This window comes from Centruroides sculpturatus, unplaced genomic scaffold (assembly GCF_000671375.1).
Source record: "Centruroides sculpturatus isolate CEXI.00-Female unplaced genomic scaffold, Cexi_2.0 scaffold675, whole genome shotgun sequence".
In the NCBI taxonomy this organism is placed as follows: Eukaryota; Metazoa; Arthropoda; class Arachnida; order Scorpiones; family Buthidae; genus Centruroides; species Centruroides sculpturatus.
This window is the reverse complement of record NW_019384955.1, coordinates 248093-265739: the sequence shown is the minus strand read 5'-3', so window position 1 is coordinate 265739 and position 17647 is coordinate 248093. Positions and strand designations below refer to the sequence as shown.

The 17647-nt window shown below is 31.6% G+C and overlaps 1 long non-coding RNA gene across 1 annotated transcript; it reads left to right on the top strand.

Moving 5' to 3' along the window:
* Positions 1-2830: 2830 nt before the first annotated feature.
* On the top strand, positions 2831-10972 carry LOC111632352. Its single transcript, XR_002757846.1, has 3 exons — positions 2831-2967; positions 10630-10703; positions 10779-10972. It is a non-coding gene; the product is annotated as an uncharacterized LOC111632352 (long non-coding RNA).
* The last annotated feature ends 6675 nt before the right edge of the window (positions 10973-17647 follow it).

Genomic DNA, 17647 nt, shown 5'->3' with positions numbered 1-17647 from the left:
GTGTAAGAAAATGATAACCATTTCTAGATGTTTTATGATTTTATTAATTATTACTTTATATTTTTGGTTAAACGCTGACAAAACTTTTTAAAGTGCTTAATAAGAGTCTTTCTAATTAAATTAACGTGGATAGAATCATATAATATGATCTTACTTTAGTTGAAATTAAATGTATATAGTTAACGTTAATTTTATTTCTCTTTTTTCTAGGTTTAAAAATGAAACTTGCGTGTTTTGTACTCCTGATTGTTTTGATTTGTTTTAAAGGTATAAAAATTAAGTAATTTAATAATTAAACGTTTAAATATTTACTAAGTTTAAATATTTATAGTCGAAGGACATCACGAGAAGGATACTTGTCCGGATGAAGTCAAATGCGACAATGCGTGCACCGAACACGGAGCTGTTTGTGGTCGTTGTGTCAACTCGGACAATTCATGTCTGTGTTTAAAAACTAAAGAAGAATGTAAAAAACAAGACTAATTTCCATTTTCTCTTGTTAAATTTTTGTTGATGAACAAATAAAATTACTTAAAAAATCATTCGTTCTGATGAAGATTATTTAATTTTCTACATTAAACAGATATATTCAATAATGTATTTTGTTTTCGAGAATACGCTTTAAATCTTAAAAAAATGACAAAGAAAATACTTTTATGTATTATCTAATTAGCCTACATCTAACTACTCTAACGTTACAATAATTGATTAAAATATTATCTTAAAAGTTGTAAGATTGATTTGAAACAGATTAAATCACCTGATTCCATTTTTAAAATGCTAAGATACATGTAATTCAGTGGCGCCTTATCCTATGGGAAAAAAATGCAATTGCCTAGGGCTAAACAATTGCACTAAACTCATTTGTTATAAGAAAATATTTCCCCCCAAAAAAATTCCCCGATGAAAAATGTATGAAGTAAACACTGTACTAATTCAAATTTTGTCTGAGCCACAATGAAGCTATAACACGCCACCAATATAATTGTTTAAAAAATTCGCAATGCCACTGTTTCGTTCTACCGAATTAATTAAAAAAAATTTATCGCATACTTAATTAAACTTGTTCATTAATTTCCGGATTAAAATGTTAATAACAACATTGTAAATATAGTTTTAATATCCTGTTGAATTATTCAAACTTCCTTTTTAAGGGAAGGAATTAACGTAAACAAATCTCGACAAAGGAAATTTATTGTTTTCAAGTCCCACGACAGAAAGTTTAATTTCACATTATTGATAAATAGGAATGTATCTTTTAAGATTTTAACTTATGAGAACGTTTTTTAAATGGCAAATTCTCCCAAAAAAATTATCATCAAAATATTTTAACTTTATTTGTTGTATGCAATTACTTCGCTTAAGAATATAGTTTATAATTTAACTTATGATGATGATGTGATGTTAAGTTATGTATATCTCTATATTATACATGTTTANATTAAAAACGCATTTAGAGAAGTCTACGGTTTTTACCGGCTTATCGAATAAACGATACGAGTGGACCCTAGACCATCACTGACGCGCAATTGACTGATTGCTCCTAGATGTCGGCTTCTTACAGGAACACGGCTTCCCTATCATTAAATGTCACGGCACGACACTGGTAGGATCTCCCCAAAGGACTTTCTACGGAAAACTGGGTACCTGTTTAAGTGTTAGACACGCGAAGAAAACTCGGAATACTTCACGCGGCCAATCCATTAGTGAGGCGCGAAGCCACGATCAACTGCCAAAGTTCAGTAGTTTAGTCACTGGTTTTATCTACTCGGCCACTGGTGGACCCGGAAAAAAATGGATAAAGAAACATTGTTAACCGGAAAAGAAATTGACTAAAAAAGACATAAAATCATTATAACATTAATAGATGAATTTTTTTTCTTTTTTTTAGTAGAACAATATATTGTTATCAATTTTATTAATTTAGTCAATTTCTTATACGCAAATGTTCTTTGAGATTTATTCTTAACTTATTTATGGCACTGAGAGTTTTTCCATTTCTCGCCAATTTGTATTGTGTTTGCAAATTAGTCTTCCTCGATTCTAAGACAAAAAATTATAGTCGACTATGCAAGGATTTCTGATCTTGCGATTTTATCAACAGAACATAGAGAACTTTTTTGTGCGTTAAAAGTCCGCAAAAATTTGATTTAATAAATTTTTTATAATGTCTATGTCTATTTTTTAAACTTAACATATGTCAAAATTCATTTTTGAGAATGACATAACCCCTGTTTATAACACCATGTCTATAATAAATAATCTTTTTCTTTATTGAGTTTTCACTTTCTGATCTACTGTATACAGGTAACCCTCGTATAACACGGCACTTCTATAGNGAAATTTATTGTTTTCGAGTCCCACAAGAGAAAGTTTAATTTCACATTATTGATAAATAGGAACGTATCTTTTAAGATTTTAACTTATGAAAACATTTTTAAACTGCAAATTCTCTCAAAAAAATTATCATCAAAATATTTTAACTTTATTTGTTGTATGAAATTACTTCGCTTAAGAATATAGTTTATAATTTAACTTATGATGATGATGTGATGTTAAGTTATGTATATCTCTATATTATACATGTTTATAATATAAATAAATATGTTTTTAATTTAAAATGAATTTTCAATGTTAGTGATTCTAAAATTTCGAATTACACTTTCCTCCTGAATTTATAAATTGTGTTTTTATTAATAAAAAGAAACAATACATTTGATCGGGTGTAAAAGAAATAATATTTTCATAACTTAATTTGGGTCAAATTATATTTTAAACATTCTCTGATGCGTAAATCCAGTAAACCCATATTCAGTACAACTTTATTTTGCAGATTTCACGTAATCTTCAGGAAGTATAATATTCGTGTTATATGCAAATGATGCCATTTTCCATACAATATACCGTTTATATTTGAGATTGATAAAATAACGTCAGTTTAATGTATCTGTAGCACGGGAATCAATTGTAAGTATTATCGAAATAAAACAATTATTAATCTAAAAAATATAGATTTTAAGCTAAATAAACGCGCTTAAAAATATTCGTTTATTTTCTTTTATTTTATTAATTATTGATAAATTTAGTTGTCGATTATGGTTTAGTAATAATTAATAAATTATTATTTGAGCAGAAAAAAGTGAAAACATTTTCTTATTGGTTTTGTTATAAACTTTTAACATTATTTAAAGTTTCTGGTGATTTTTCAATGATTCTTATCTTGTGGATTATTGATAACTCTTTCTAATCTAAATAAATGTTAGGAATAGTATTTATTTGGTAAACGTTGACTCGTTTAATATTAGAGAGGTTGCGGNTATTGGGATAAAACATATTTACCATCATAAATGTTTTTTAAAAACGTTTTCAAAGAAATCGGGAAAAACATAGGATCTCGTAGCGATTCTTATCCTTATGGCAATTTTTTGGAACGTAACTACCGTGTTATACGGGGGTTACTTGTATATCCATATTTTTTCTATTTTGAAATGCCTAATCAAGTTTTTAAGGCTTGACAGTTATTTTTCATTGTCTAATTAGTAAAACGCAATAGGAAGGTATTAAAAAATAATAGTTTATGCTGATTATACGAAGTGATGTCATTCAGCCAGTTCACACCTGTTCGGCCGAACCGGTTGTTAAAAATATCTGTGGTCGCCTAACCGGTTGTTATTAAACAATGATGTGAGAAATATTTTATATAATTAATTTATAATTAGGTATTTTTTATCTTCTCATGTNGGTTTTGTTATAAACTTTTAACATTATTTAAAGTTTCTGGTGATTTTTCAATGATTCTTATCTTGTGGATTATTGATAACTCTTTCTAATCTAAATAAATGTTAGGAATAGTATTTATTTGGTAAACGTTGACTCGTTTAATATTAGAGAGGTTGCGGCCGACGTTTCCATCGAGAAAACGTGTACGTCGGACGTTCAGCGCCGCATTCCTGTAAGCCTAGAAGTTTGACAATAGAGTTTGGAACGTCGAGCATGATTCCACTGACGTTCCAAATGCCATTGTCAAACTTCTAGGCTTACAGGAATGCAGCGCTGAACGTCCGACGTACACGTTTTCTCGATGGAAACGTCGACCGCAACCTCTCTCTATTANAGGAGTCAAAGCAAATAACTTTGACACTAGTTATAGCAGTATATATGATGCCGACAGTACCGGCCCGAGGCAAGTTTTAGGATGGAGCGAGATCCTATTATGGCGCCCCTCTTGGTTGCCCTAATTTATACCCTTTAATTTTCTTTACCACTGAGGCGTCCCCTAGGACTTAGCGCCTGGAGCGGCTGCTCCGTTCGTCCTATGGTAGGGCCGGCTCTGGATGCCGAAAAGACTATATATTATTTTTAAAAAGTCGTATATAAAAGTAATAAAACAAAACAATAGAAAATCTAAGAAAGATGTTATTCCGGATATGATTAAGATAACAGAAAATTTCAAGTTATTTAAATTGAAATTCAGAATGATAAATATTGTAGCAAGTGAGAAAAAGAAATTTAAAATTTGCAAGAAATTTGCTAATTGCAGATCATTCCTAATCGAAAGTATTTCCTATTTTATGACCACATTTTTGAAAACCTTTTAATTAATTTGGATGCAACACCATTGGTTAACTTGTGATTAAAATTTTGTTTCTTTTGGAAAGCGAATCAGACATTCACAAATTAAAATCACACCATTGATTTTATGGATCTTTTGTACAGTATAACATTATTAGATTGGTTTTACATAATTTTTTTTAAAAATGTATCGATAAAAATAAAGATCTAATAGAAAAGTTTCTGATAAAAAAAATTAATGATTTTTATGAGGTTATTTTTTTTGAACATTTATTAGTCCTTTAGAATAAAAACAGAAAAAATTTTATTATTAAATGTATACTGTATTTCCAATATGGAATATTATAATTTAATTTGATATTCTAAAAGTTAATTGAAATACAATACTAATAAGATATAAAAAAATAGATTTCTTTTATAAACCAAATGACTTAGAAGATTGCAAACAGCACGATTCTAGCCATTTTTTGTGTAGACTATATTTAGGCCATCCTCTTAGTAAGATGTAGTCTACTAGAGACCAGCTGAGAAACGTAATCAGATATGTTGACTCATACAGATTGATGTAATCAATCTGTATGGATTATATTTACAATATAAATAAAAATTACAAAATATTTTATGTAACTGTACTTACTAAAATCCACTAAAAACTCGTTAGGCAACTCGTTGCTGGATTTTTTTTAACTTTCGTGGAGACATTTAAAACTGCGTGTAGCTTCATCTGTTATGATATTTTATCATGAAAACTTCTTAGATACAGTAATTAATTATTATAAATCGGCAAAAAGCTTCATTTTGAGGGTAGGGATGAGTTTTATAAAAAATAAAAAAAAATGTAAATGCTAATAACGAGTAAAATCATCATTAAGTCCGAGCTTACTCGAGATATGACATACTACCCCTATATTTCCTACTTTCTCGACCTTTAACCACTAAAATTTAATAGAATCAATCCTCCTAATACACAGACCTCCCTGCAAAATTTCAGAAATTTTTGACAAAAGGACAGGAATTGTTAAGATTCATAGCAAGTGAAATAATCGTGCTTCCCCACACACAGAAAAAAACTCCGAATTTTTCTTTGCATGAGTTTTTGCATGTTTCAAGGTTCCCTGAGTTCAAAACTGTAAAGATCTTGGGAGTCATTTTTTGATCGATCGCCATACTTTCCTTCATATATACAGGGTGTATCAGAATGACGTTTTATAAATTTGGGGCATTGTAGAGGATAAAATTTTGAACGTTTTGATATAAGGAACCTATAGCTGGAAATTTGAACTAAAGTGTCTACAGCGGTAGGAAGTGCTTGACCGCCCTTCACTTTGGTAGCTACCCTTCCGTCCATTGACGTCATGTTATTGCTGCGAATGGAAGACTGTGCACAAGTACAGTGTTCTGTACACACAACGCCTGTGTACAGTACAGGACACCTGTGTACAGGACGTTGTGTACTTAGTGCTTGTCGTCCTTCAGGTTACCCCTTGCATTCACTGGGCGCTGTGCTGTAAACACACAGCTAGTCAACGTGAATCCCTTGTGTATGCAACACCTGTAGGAACAGTTGATGAACTTTTGGAGCTCATCTTTACAGCATTTAATACCATCAGAGGGGAGCGTGGCATCTTACAGATAGTCGGACAAAACATGGTTCGTCGTTGCACATTATGTAACAAAGTTGGTGGTCGTCACATTGAACATTTACTCTAAAGTAGTGCAGCCACTGATTTGTTGTGTAGTTTGATTGTACTCTACTGTTTTGTCAATAAAACTTGTCATAAATACTGTATTCTGCTGTTTCATTCAGCATACCGACCGCATAGAACGTGCAAAATGCTGTAGAAACTTTATATCACATTTCCGGCTATAGGTTCCTTATATCAAAACGTTCAAAATTTCATCCTCTACAATCCCCCAAATTTTTAAAACGTCATTCTGATACATTCTGTATAATAGAGTCGGGAAAGTAATAACGTATCTCTCCATGATCTAGTCCTCCAGAGACGGATCCAAAAGAATCCAAGTTCAAGTCGTCCAGAGACGGATCCAAAAGAATCCAAATGGAAGGATAATTCAAAAATTGAAAATATTTGAATACTTATAAATACCTTTTTATTAACACCCGTGGTCGATTGTATTGGGATAAAACATATTTACCATCATAAATGTTTTTTAAAAACGTTTTCAAAGAAATCGGGAAAAACATAGGATCTCGTAGCGATTCTTATCCTTATAAAATTAACTTTATTTTTATTATAATATTTAAGACTACTTTTTATTTATAAAGAAATATTCTAAGTACATCATTTGTCGGAAAAAAAAGGCGAAAGGAACCACGCTAACTCGGGCCCCCATATAAGCTCTTGCTCTGCCCAGTGGTAATAAATCGGATCCAATACATCAGGGGCAAATCGAAGCCTCCGACAAACTGCTCATGAAAAATTTTTGAGGTTGTTCGTCCGGATTCGAATCCGGGTTCTAGTCAAACCTTATAGACTAAGGCTTTAATCGCTTCGGCCATCTGGCCGTCACCCTTTTACGTTTTATAATATATATTATATTCCTCGTTCCTATAATGCTTATATCAGATTATCAGATTGTNTTCTAGGCTTACAGGAATGCGGCGCTGAACGTCCGACGTACACGTTTTCTCGATGGAAACGTCGGCCGCAACCTCTCTAATGTCTATTTTTTATTTCAAAATTAAATCCGATTTTCCCTTTCGTCTGATAATATTGTAGAACAATAGCAGTAACCTTATTAATTATACTATTACTATCATTAAATATTTTGAGATTTTTTCATTTTAGCTTATATTTTCCTGATTACAGTTTTCTTTTTCGTATTATTTGTTAACGACTTTTACGAAATATTTTCGTATTTATCCATTTATCTTAAAAAATTTTCGAAGACATTAGAGATTTTTATATAGAGAAATTATAAAGTGCTGATTTTATATTATTCTCACAGTTTCATATTTGATCAAAATTTTCAATATTTGGATTTACCCAATTTTGTTGTTAAATGACAAAGAAATAATTAAAATGAAAAATGATTTTGTGAAGAATTAAGTTTTCATCATTTTGCTTTCTGTTTATTTATGTCTGAAAATTTGTGCATAAATCAAATTACGCAATGTAAATGAACAGTTTTCAATTATTTTACTATATTTTTAATTTTGTGGGAAAACGTTTTCGTTTTCATAATGAGGTAGTGAATAAACAACGATTTAAAAAAACGAAACAATGCACTAATCGATCAAAAATCAAATACCTTCGATTTAACGGAGAAGAAATTTCTGCCATAAAAGAAAAAATCAGAACCTTTTTTCTCCAATTTGCGAATAAAACACGCTAAAAGGTTGAATCAATAAATATAAATTATTCAATGTACAGTACATTATAATAATAATCATTTTTATTCATACTTGTACAATATAGCATTTTAATACATCCCGTACATTGTAAGTCCGTTATTAATGTGTTTTTAATACATTCAATTTAACGGACTATCGGCAGTAGCGACACCCTTTTCTCCAATCGATTCGTTAAATCGAGTCTACTGTATTATAATTATAAAATTGAGATACGATATTTATGCTAAAAATACATTATTATTATTTTATTTGATACGCGATGAGATGAAATGTATTACTGGTCTGAATACTTAAATGCGATGAAAGGAACATAAACTCTTTTATATTTACACTTTATACGCCTATTGTTTATAGTAAAACAATCCGTATTTATTCAATTTAATAATATAACGTTTTTTTCTTCATTTGTTTTTAAAATATATATACTGTACACGAAAGAGTTAAAATGGACGGTTAACGGCTATTTTCTGCATATTTTAACAATCTATTTAAAAAAAACATATCATTAGTACATTGAATCTTGACTTCTGGTCCGAGGATCCCCTAAGACTTAGGCTACTCACAGGGTCCAAGGACTGCTTTTATTTTACCAATTTAACAAAAAATAATAATGTAATAAATTAATTAATTACTGTATTTTTCGTCTCATAAACGGCAATGTTTTGCACCTAAAATTTATCTGAATGGATGCGTCCTGTAAACCGAATGCTAAATGTTGGATGTTATAGAAACCACCCAGCATCGAAGCTCTAAAAGCCATTATACCGGGGTTTACTGGGAAACTGGTGTGGAACAAAACCCCTATATTTTTTAGTCAGTGGATGGTCAGTAGGTTTTTTTTAGTCAAACTAGCGAGAACTTCAAGAATTTCGTAACAGATCCTACAGAGCGTGTCTGCACTGTCGAGGTCACTGTGAGTTGGCAATCACGCGCTAAACGGAGTTCGTTTCCTTTTCCAGTAAGCTTACCGCTTCTTATTCTCACGATAAATCAAACGAGTTAGTGTATCATACGCAATGCTATTTCTTTAATATTACACTTTAAACTGTAGATTCATGTACCGGTATTTATATTGTAATTCTTCAGTTTCTAACATAGAGTAACAACATTCAAACATAACCATTCGTCAGGGACACGATCTGTTAAAGGGTGGATTGTTTACCAGAACTGCCTCAAATGAACACGTAATTCGTGTGCTGGAGTGGACGGTGACGATAGATGCTGTTCTCATTTGTGAATTTTTTTCCGTTAATAATAATAATAATATATAATAATTAGTTACAATATTTACTTAATCTTTTGTATGTGTTTCAAGTAAGTGTTTCGTATACAATACAAGTAGCTTTGACTAATATTTACATAAAGCAAAATAAACTACAGAAAAACGTAATTTTATCATTGTTTATTTTTAAGCAATAAAAATAAATAAACAACAATTGATGTGTTTAATTTTCGGTAATCTCGAAAGAAATATTGTTGTCAAATAGTTTAAAAGTAAACTTGTTAATTTTCAAACATTTATTTTACAATTCGTTTAAGAATTGTAAAATAAAAGCTTAAGATTTTCATTCTGCTCCGGTTCCCCTAATGCTGATATCAGTTTTATCATAATAAATAAATAAATAACAAGCTCAATAATGAACTCATTACAGTGAGATGTGCCTGACAACTCGAAGCCTGCAATTTAAGGAAACACCGAAACTATCGTCGAAGGTGTATTGTTGCCTGACAATAGCCGTCCTCATATCGCTATCCGTATCCTTGAAACCCTTCGTAATATGCACTTTAAGTTGTTAGAAAAGGCTTTTTATAATCCTGATATTTTCCTTTGATCTATTGGCCTTTAGATCAGTCAAAAGCCCAATAAAATCTGTCAATTTATCTGAAAGAACTTAAGAAAACTACAACTATAGATATAGCTTGTCTCTCAGCCTAAAAGAATTTTTTCCTAAGAGAACTTTTGAGATGATAGACTAATTTTATTTGAGTAAAAAATAATGTTCTTATTATTGTAACAAATTTTCAATTACCAGTACATTGCTTATAATTATTGACTCACCCTTGTATGATAAAGTATACGATAATGAAGTATTTTATTAATACAAGTATCACAGAAGTTTTACGATATACTATTTGTTAATGTACAATACTGTACACACGTTTAATTACTAACAAGGAGAGTGCCAGACGTTTGAGTCGGAGACTCGAACGTCTGGCCCTCTCCTTTTTAGTAATTCGATCAGTAATGTATTTTCAGTAATCTTGGGACCAGTTGAGAATATTAAACGTACCAACATCCAATAAACTAAAAAAATTTGTTTTTGTCCTATTACATTATCCTTAGCTACAGGTAAAAAGTAACATTCTGTTTCTAAATGCAGTAAAATATATTTTATTTTCTATTTTAAATCAAAAAGTTTTATATTCCAAAATGAAAAATGTAGATCTAAATCTACAGGATTGCATCTTTCATTCTTGGAATGCAAAAAATCGTTTAAATCTGTTTATTGTTTATCGAAGAAGCTTAACATTCCTCGGATTAATTTATTAATATTCATTTCAACATTTAAACCTATTAAAATACATTAACAATTAATAACAATTATAATTTCTAATTCATTTAATATTGTAAATATATACAACATCTTATTAATAATATATACATATATTTTTTTTTTTAGAAATAAATTTTCCTCGACATTTTCGACAATGAAATTATCTATTCTTCTCGCCTTCTGCTTCCTCTGTTGCATAGGTAAGTTATGATTCCTAATAGAATATTTATTCTATTTCTTGTTGAATGGAGCCATATTTTTGTTTTAATCTTTAGTGGTTTATGGCATTCGTGGCTTTTGTGGCAGACGAGGTTGTCCACGAAATTCTACAGCTTGCAACAGTTATTGCAACGAAAGATACTCAAATGCTTGTGGACGCTGTGGCAAAGTTCTCCACCATTGCTGTTTCTGCAAAAAGCATCGCAGTTATTGCAATCGAACGTCTGATTTGCAGTATAATAAGTGAGACGTCTCCACACGGAATTTTCAACATTATTTTATAATTAATTCTTTCTGCGAACTTTTTAATACTCTGAAAATTAATTATATATAATAAGTAATTCATTATTTTCTTGGAAATAAAAATTATATAATTATGAAGGGTACAAACAAAATTATGGGTTGTGTAAAAGACAATAGAATTAACTTATTTTGTCCAAAACAATCTTGAATTACCGATAAACAAATTAATATATTAAATTTAAAGTCTGCAAAATAATTAAATAAAACCTTGTTAATAGAAAAATTTCTCATTTTGCCATTGAAAACACAACTTTGTAAGTGTTTAATTTAACAAGTACAGGCTTATTAATAATCAGAAGAAATAAAAAGAAAACAGTGGAAATGCTAGTTTCGGGTGGAGTAGCTTAAAGGTTAACTAAAAGACGTCAAGACAAAGTCACATCGGACATTCATGAACACTGTTCCAACCACATTCCTTATTGAAATTCGCATCGTGTTCTCCCGTCTATCGAAGTCATTTAGATTATGACAAGTGAAAAATAAAAAAATAAAAAGGGGGTAATTCTAAGAAATGTTAACGACTTAAGGATTTGTGCACACGACCCATGAATTATTCCATTATAAATGTCGATATTTTCCATCCTTGAATTTATACCTTTGAGAATCGGCAATAAGGTAAGTGAATCTTTAATTACTTAAAAGGGTCCTGTTTGATATAATGATTTCTTCGGAGTTATTCATAGATTTAATAGATAAGATTTGCTCAAACAAATTAAAAGAGTAAATTTATTCTTCTTATAACTTCTTTTTATATTTGACTAAAAAGAAGCACAAAAAAAAGTCAACTTCAACCAAAAAAGATCAGTTCAAAGCTTTAATTTAAATTTATTTAATTCNTATACAATTATTTTTTTTTTAGAAATAAATTTTCCTCGACATTTTCGACAATGAAATTATCTATTCTTCTCGCCTTCTGCTTCCTCTGTTGCATAGGTAAGTTATGATTCCTAATAGAATATTTATTCTATTTCTTGTTGAATGGAGCCATATTTTTGTTTTAATTTTTAGTGGTTTATGGCATTCGTGGCTTTTGTGGCAGACGAGGTTGTCCACGAAATTCTACAGCTTGCAACAGTTATTGCAACGAAAGATACTCAAATGCTTGTGGACGCTGTGGCAAAGTTCTCCACCATTGCTGTTTCTGCAAAAAGCATCGCAGTTATTGCAATCGAACGTCTGATTTGCAGTATAATAAGTGAGACGTCTCCACAATTGAAAACTAGTTGTAATAAACAATTTTATTATTCTTTATATAATTGATTTAATTTTTTTAAACAATTCTATATTTTCTTGTATATATCCATTTAAAAATATAATATAAATGACTTATTAAAAATAGATAAGAAAATGTGTAAAGAAACGACATCTAAAATTTTAATTAACAGCAAAGAAAATATTATTATCAGTTTAACATTACGAGAGAGAGTTTGTTGGCTCTTACACGCAACATGCCAAAATGCTATTGTATTCGATTAAATTGAAGTTTAACATTAATAGTTTAACACTAGTTAGCCAATAAAATATAAAATTAAAATAATATTACATGTAGGCTAGGTCTGTCGAGAAATATATAAGTAACGTTTCACAAATCCTTCAGTTTTTAATCAACGACTAAAGAAGAAAAGTACTATAGTAATATTTATTCGTTTTTAACTGTCGGAATTACTACTCGAAACTGTTACGAAAGGTCGAATTATTACGGATACTCGTTATTTAATTCTTTTTTTGTGATTTTTTTTTTTGCCATCAACGGGACCATACGATAATCAGATGCTTTGCAATCCGAACCACGTCGATTCTGACAAAAAATATATTAACATAACGGACAACTCTATCGTAACGAACAACTCTATCGTAGATTTACACCCACGAAAATAATGGTACATTAAGTTAACCCGTAAAGCGTCGGTTACGCGAAGAATTGGCATACAAGTCGAAACTGAATCCATCATCGTTTAGTACGAGTGGGTGTCCAATTTCCCACTCTATCCTCACCTGTAATGGCGACCGTATCTAGAATTGTACTTACACTCTTCCACCCCGAGAAGCGCTTAGCTCTCGCGACCGTCTTTAAAGATATCAGAGTTTTAAAAGAAAACTACGCTTATAAAAATAATTTTCTTAAATAAATCATACAAAGATAATGATTGTTTGTCTTCTGTTTTGGCCAGAAAGCGCCAACCTTCCCGCGGCAATAAATATACGTGCAGATTATTAGTGGTTGTTACAAACGGTAAGAAAACTGAACTCGTTTGCATTTGAAACGAAACCAGTTTAATAAATAAATTACCCTAATTGAGCTATGGTTTACAAAAAATTGGCTCAATCACTGTAACAAGCTTCTCCATATATGTCTAAAAGCATTACTCCTCGAAAAATCAGAGGAAAAAAATTGGGAACATCAAGCATTTGACAAACGTTGTTCGGTTAGAATATAAATTTTTTGCTGCTCAGTTGGCAATATAAAAACGAAGGAAACTATAAAATCTGTGTAGTTCAGAACGCAAAAAATGGCAAGATAGAGGCTAGGGCTGCAAGTACGCTATAAGATCCTCCAGAAACTACAAAATAGAATAGATAAACAGAAGATTGCTCAGGAATTCTGTTTGAACGGGTCTACCATCAGAACTTTCCTCAGACACTAAGAAGAAATCGGTTTTCTCGCGCCTGGATGCAGTAATGGCAGATCGTCAATGACTACTGCTAGGAAAGATCGAATTTTGCGTCGGCTTATCATGAAATACGATCTGGTACCTTTGTAGAAGCTGCAACTTATATATTTAGATTTAATATGCACAAATATCACATATGAGCTGCATTGTTATAGCAACATTATAAGGGCTTCCTGCATCCAACAAAAGTTTTCAATGAGAGAACAAGCATTTTTAAAACTTTTTTTACATGCTTACAGGCCTAAAAATCTTTTTAGTAAAACATTAAACAACAGGGAATATAAATTGATGTAAAATAACTATTAATTTTATGACTTTTCAAGTTTTTCACTAAAAATTTCCAAGTTTTTAAAATTATCTTTTGTTTCATTACGAATTTTTACTCTTTTCGTCATCTGTCACGACTGTTATTTCTAATTAGAGACATTATTATTAATCCAAAAATGCGCAATTTTAATATTTTGATAAATATAGAACCTTTAAACAATTAATATGAAATTTAATAAGTTTTATTAAATGTAAAAATTTATATACAATCGTGAAAATTCCATGTACAAAACTACAAATTTAACTGTTGAAGTAATTATAATTCTGCTTTAGACATATATCGACTGCAATGTGTGTTTTTGGTTAAAGTTTAACGTGAAAATGGTTTCCTCCCGTAGTGCATTATTCTGTAAAAATTTTTTACTAGTAGAACACGGTCGAAATATGAGTTGCCTTGTCCAGTCATTAAAGCGTAACAGTCTTTTATTAAATACGAGAACACTGCTTAATGTTTCGTTCTCATTTTGGCCACGATAGACGTCACTTTCGATGTTCTATGCAATTTAACCGAAGTGGAAGAACGAATCTCGAATGGTGTCGAGGTAAATTGGGAAGGAAAAATCTACTGGGATGGAAAGTCAACTCCCGTTGATTAAGTCATTTCCGAGTGGTAAAATCATATTCGGGTAAAAGATCACTTCCGTGTGGCAGTGTCACATTCGGCAGAAAGTCAAAATCCGTTCAAAAAGACCTCGGAAGAGAAGAGGTTTATGTTTTCCAGCAGCAAAACAATCTTTTTCACCAAGGCCTTTTACTCTTGACGGATTTTTCTACTATTTCTTCAGACTCCTTTGAGCGCGTTTGGAAATTGTAACTGGTTTAGAAAGGCGTTTAGAAAACCAAGGTGTTTAGAAAATGTGACCTAAATAACCAACCGCGTTTAAAAATCACTGTTAAGACGTCACCGGTTGTCCTGCGGTAGTCCTACTCATCGAAGTAACCACGGTGTCAAATCAGTTACTGCAAATCAATTCCATTGAATTACAAGATGGCGGACACATCGTATCGTGTGACGAATGTGGCCGTGATTTTAAAAATTTAGAGAAAATAAAACATTGTTTTGTTTCCGCATCACAAAGCGGCCAAGATCAAAAAGCCATGTCGTCCCAAATTTCGGATGAGGCAAGACAAGGAAAATGGCCAGCAAATGCTATGAAATTATTGATTTCGCAGTATAAACTAAACGAAGATAAATTTTTCTCCGATACTTGTTAAAAAATTCGACAAGTTCAGTTTCAACTTTTGAAAAACTTGTCGAATCATCATCATCGTCATATGATTCTGAATCGACATTCGAGAGCAATGATAGAATTAATATCATCTCCTCTCGACTTTCCGCCATGTTGAACACCACAAAATAACCAGCGTGTTTAAAAATGTGCTAGTCGCTCGGAATAACCGGCTATGACCGATGACGTCAGTCACCACTACCTCGGTGTTATCGGTTAGAATTTCCAAACGCGCCCTTTATGTCGAGTCCGTCTCACGTGACCGTGTCTCCACCGTCCATTTCGGAACTTCGGGACATCGCCGCTCCAGATAATGGACGAGAGACGAGGCGCTGTCGTCCAGAGTTATGACGACCCCCGTTTGACGTCGGGTGTATGCGACTTCCGCTGTCCGCTCTCCTCCGCATCTTTCGGAAGTACCCGTACTACAGGAGGCGTTTCTTCGGACCCAGCATGGGCCAAGGTATGCCACTTCCTCAATTCTTTGAAATGATCCATTCTGCAAAGAAAAATGAGCGAATGTTGTGAAAACAGAACTTACATTAATTAAGAAATACTGTATTACTATTCGAATCTGAATTGTAAATTTCTAATGCAAAAATGATTGTTTTAATTCCTTGAACATTATAATAAAATCTCTATTTATTATACTGTATATAATAATTTTAATCTTTTCAATGATTTTTAATATTTCGATAGAGAAATTACTCGTAGTTTACAAAAAATTTTACTACTCTGTTGACTGCGTAACACAAAACATCTGTGAAAATAGAGGAAACGAGTCGACGAATGAACTCGAATTATTCTAATTAATTAAGTCAGACGAATTTCATACGGAATATTAATTTATATACGTATGTAATATATAAACTATAGTGGGGAATAACAGATTTAAAGTATTTGCTAATTCCCATTTTGCTTTAACAATTCCATTAGAAAATTCACAATGAAAAGACTGAATCGGCTTCCCCAAAATAAACGAAAAGATCCGATTCCTCTGAAGAAAACCGATGAATTCTTATTGAAAACCACCGCCGCTAATTGCGATATTTTGCTTATCAAAGTTAAATAGTATTCAAATCTAGAAAGATCGTAGTCTAAACTTACTTAAACAATCGCTGCAAATAAAGAAAAGCTTGAAAAAACACTCGCAATAAATAATCGCACGAGTCAACAACAGATCCTCTCTCAACAACAAGAAAATTTTATTGTCTTAAAGTTAAAATACAATTTAAAGTTAAAAATTTGAATTTTGGGGTGAATTTTGTGATCTCTGTCTGTAAACAGTGGGATTTCAAGGGATTATTGCAGGAGTTTGTCTCTGGCCTTTTACTCCTCCTCACAGACACGAGCCATAATCAATTCACATAGAGTTAGGATATACTCGAACACTATCCTAAAATAAGGAGATAGTATGAGAAAAGATATAAAACGGGATTAGAATTAGAAGGAATTCCTGAACGTTGGATAATCGGTTCCGGTTCGCGCTTGGGTTGATGGTGAAGTCGGCCCGTCGTTTTCGGTTTTTCTTCATGTCGTTAATGCTCGAAAAAAATGATTTGCTTTTTGAATGGCTTATACGCTACTTAGCTTCAATTTTTTCGTGTAACATACGAGCGACTAAAAAAATAATAATAAAATATAAAAGTTAAGATATATTTTTACAAATGCAAAGTCAGTCAAGTATTGCGCGACGTTTCGTAATTTTTGGTTGGGTAATACAAAAGCATACCGAACGTACTGTACGTTATATAAAGGTTACGGCTCTCTAGGCGATGCGAATATCTTTGTTTAAATTAATAAAAGCTATTTTTTTGGAAGTATAGAACACGTCGTGTGCATCTTACTTCCGCCACTCGAACGAAATAAAAAAATGAAACTATTTTTTAGGAAGCCCAAAGGATACAGTAAAAACTTCTCTATCTCAAATGTCTGTAACTCAAATATTTCTTTAACTGGAAGAAAATGAAGCGCTTGTTGTGTCTCAATGGAATAGCTTAGGGATTTAATGTCTCCAACTTGAATTTTCTTACTTGAATTTTCTCCAAGTCGAAGGTTTTCATGGTCCCAGACACTGATTTATTATTACTTTCAACTTCCCCTACTCGAATTTTATTATTTATTCTATCCAAAGTGTCCTTAATTATTGGATTTTCATAAAATTTCAGACAGTTAGTTGTATCTACTGTCCAACAGAAATTTGCAGACAATGTCCAGTTCAAAGCGACAGGACTTCTCACTTTATTTCAACAAGATGTACCGGCAAAACTTCGATTCCATTAAAATTGCATTGAACATCTTGCTGAAAGACTGTTTAAAACAAAAGAAAACTATCGAAGATTCTTTATATAATGCAAGACAGATAAAAATAGAAATTTCAGAATTGGCATTTTT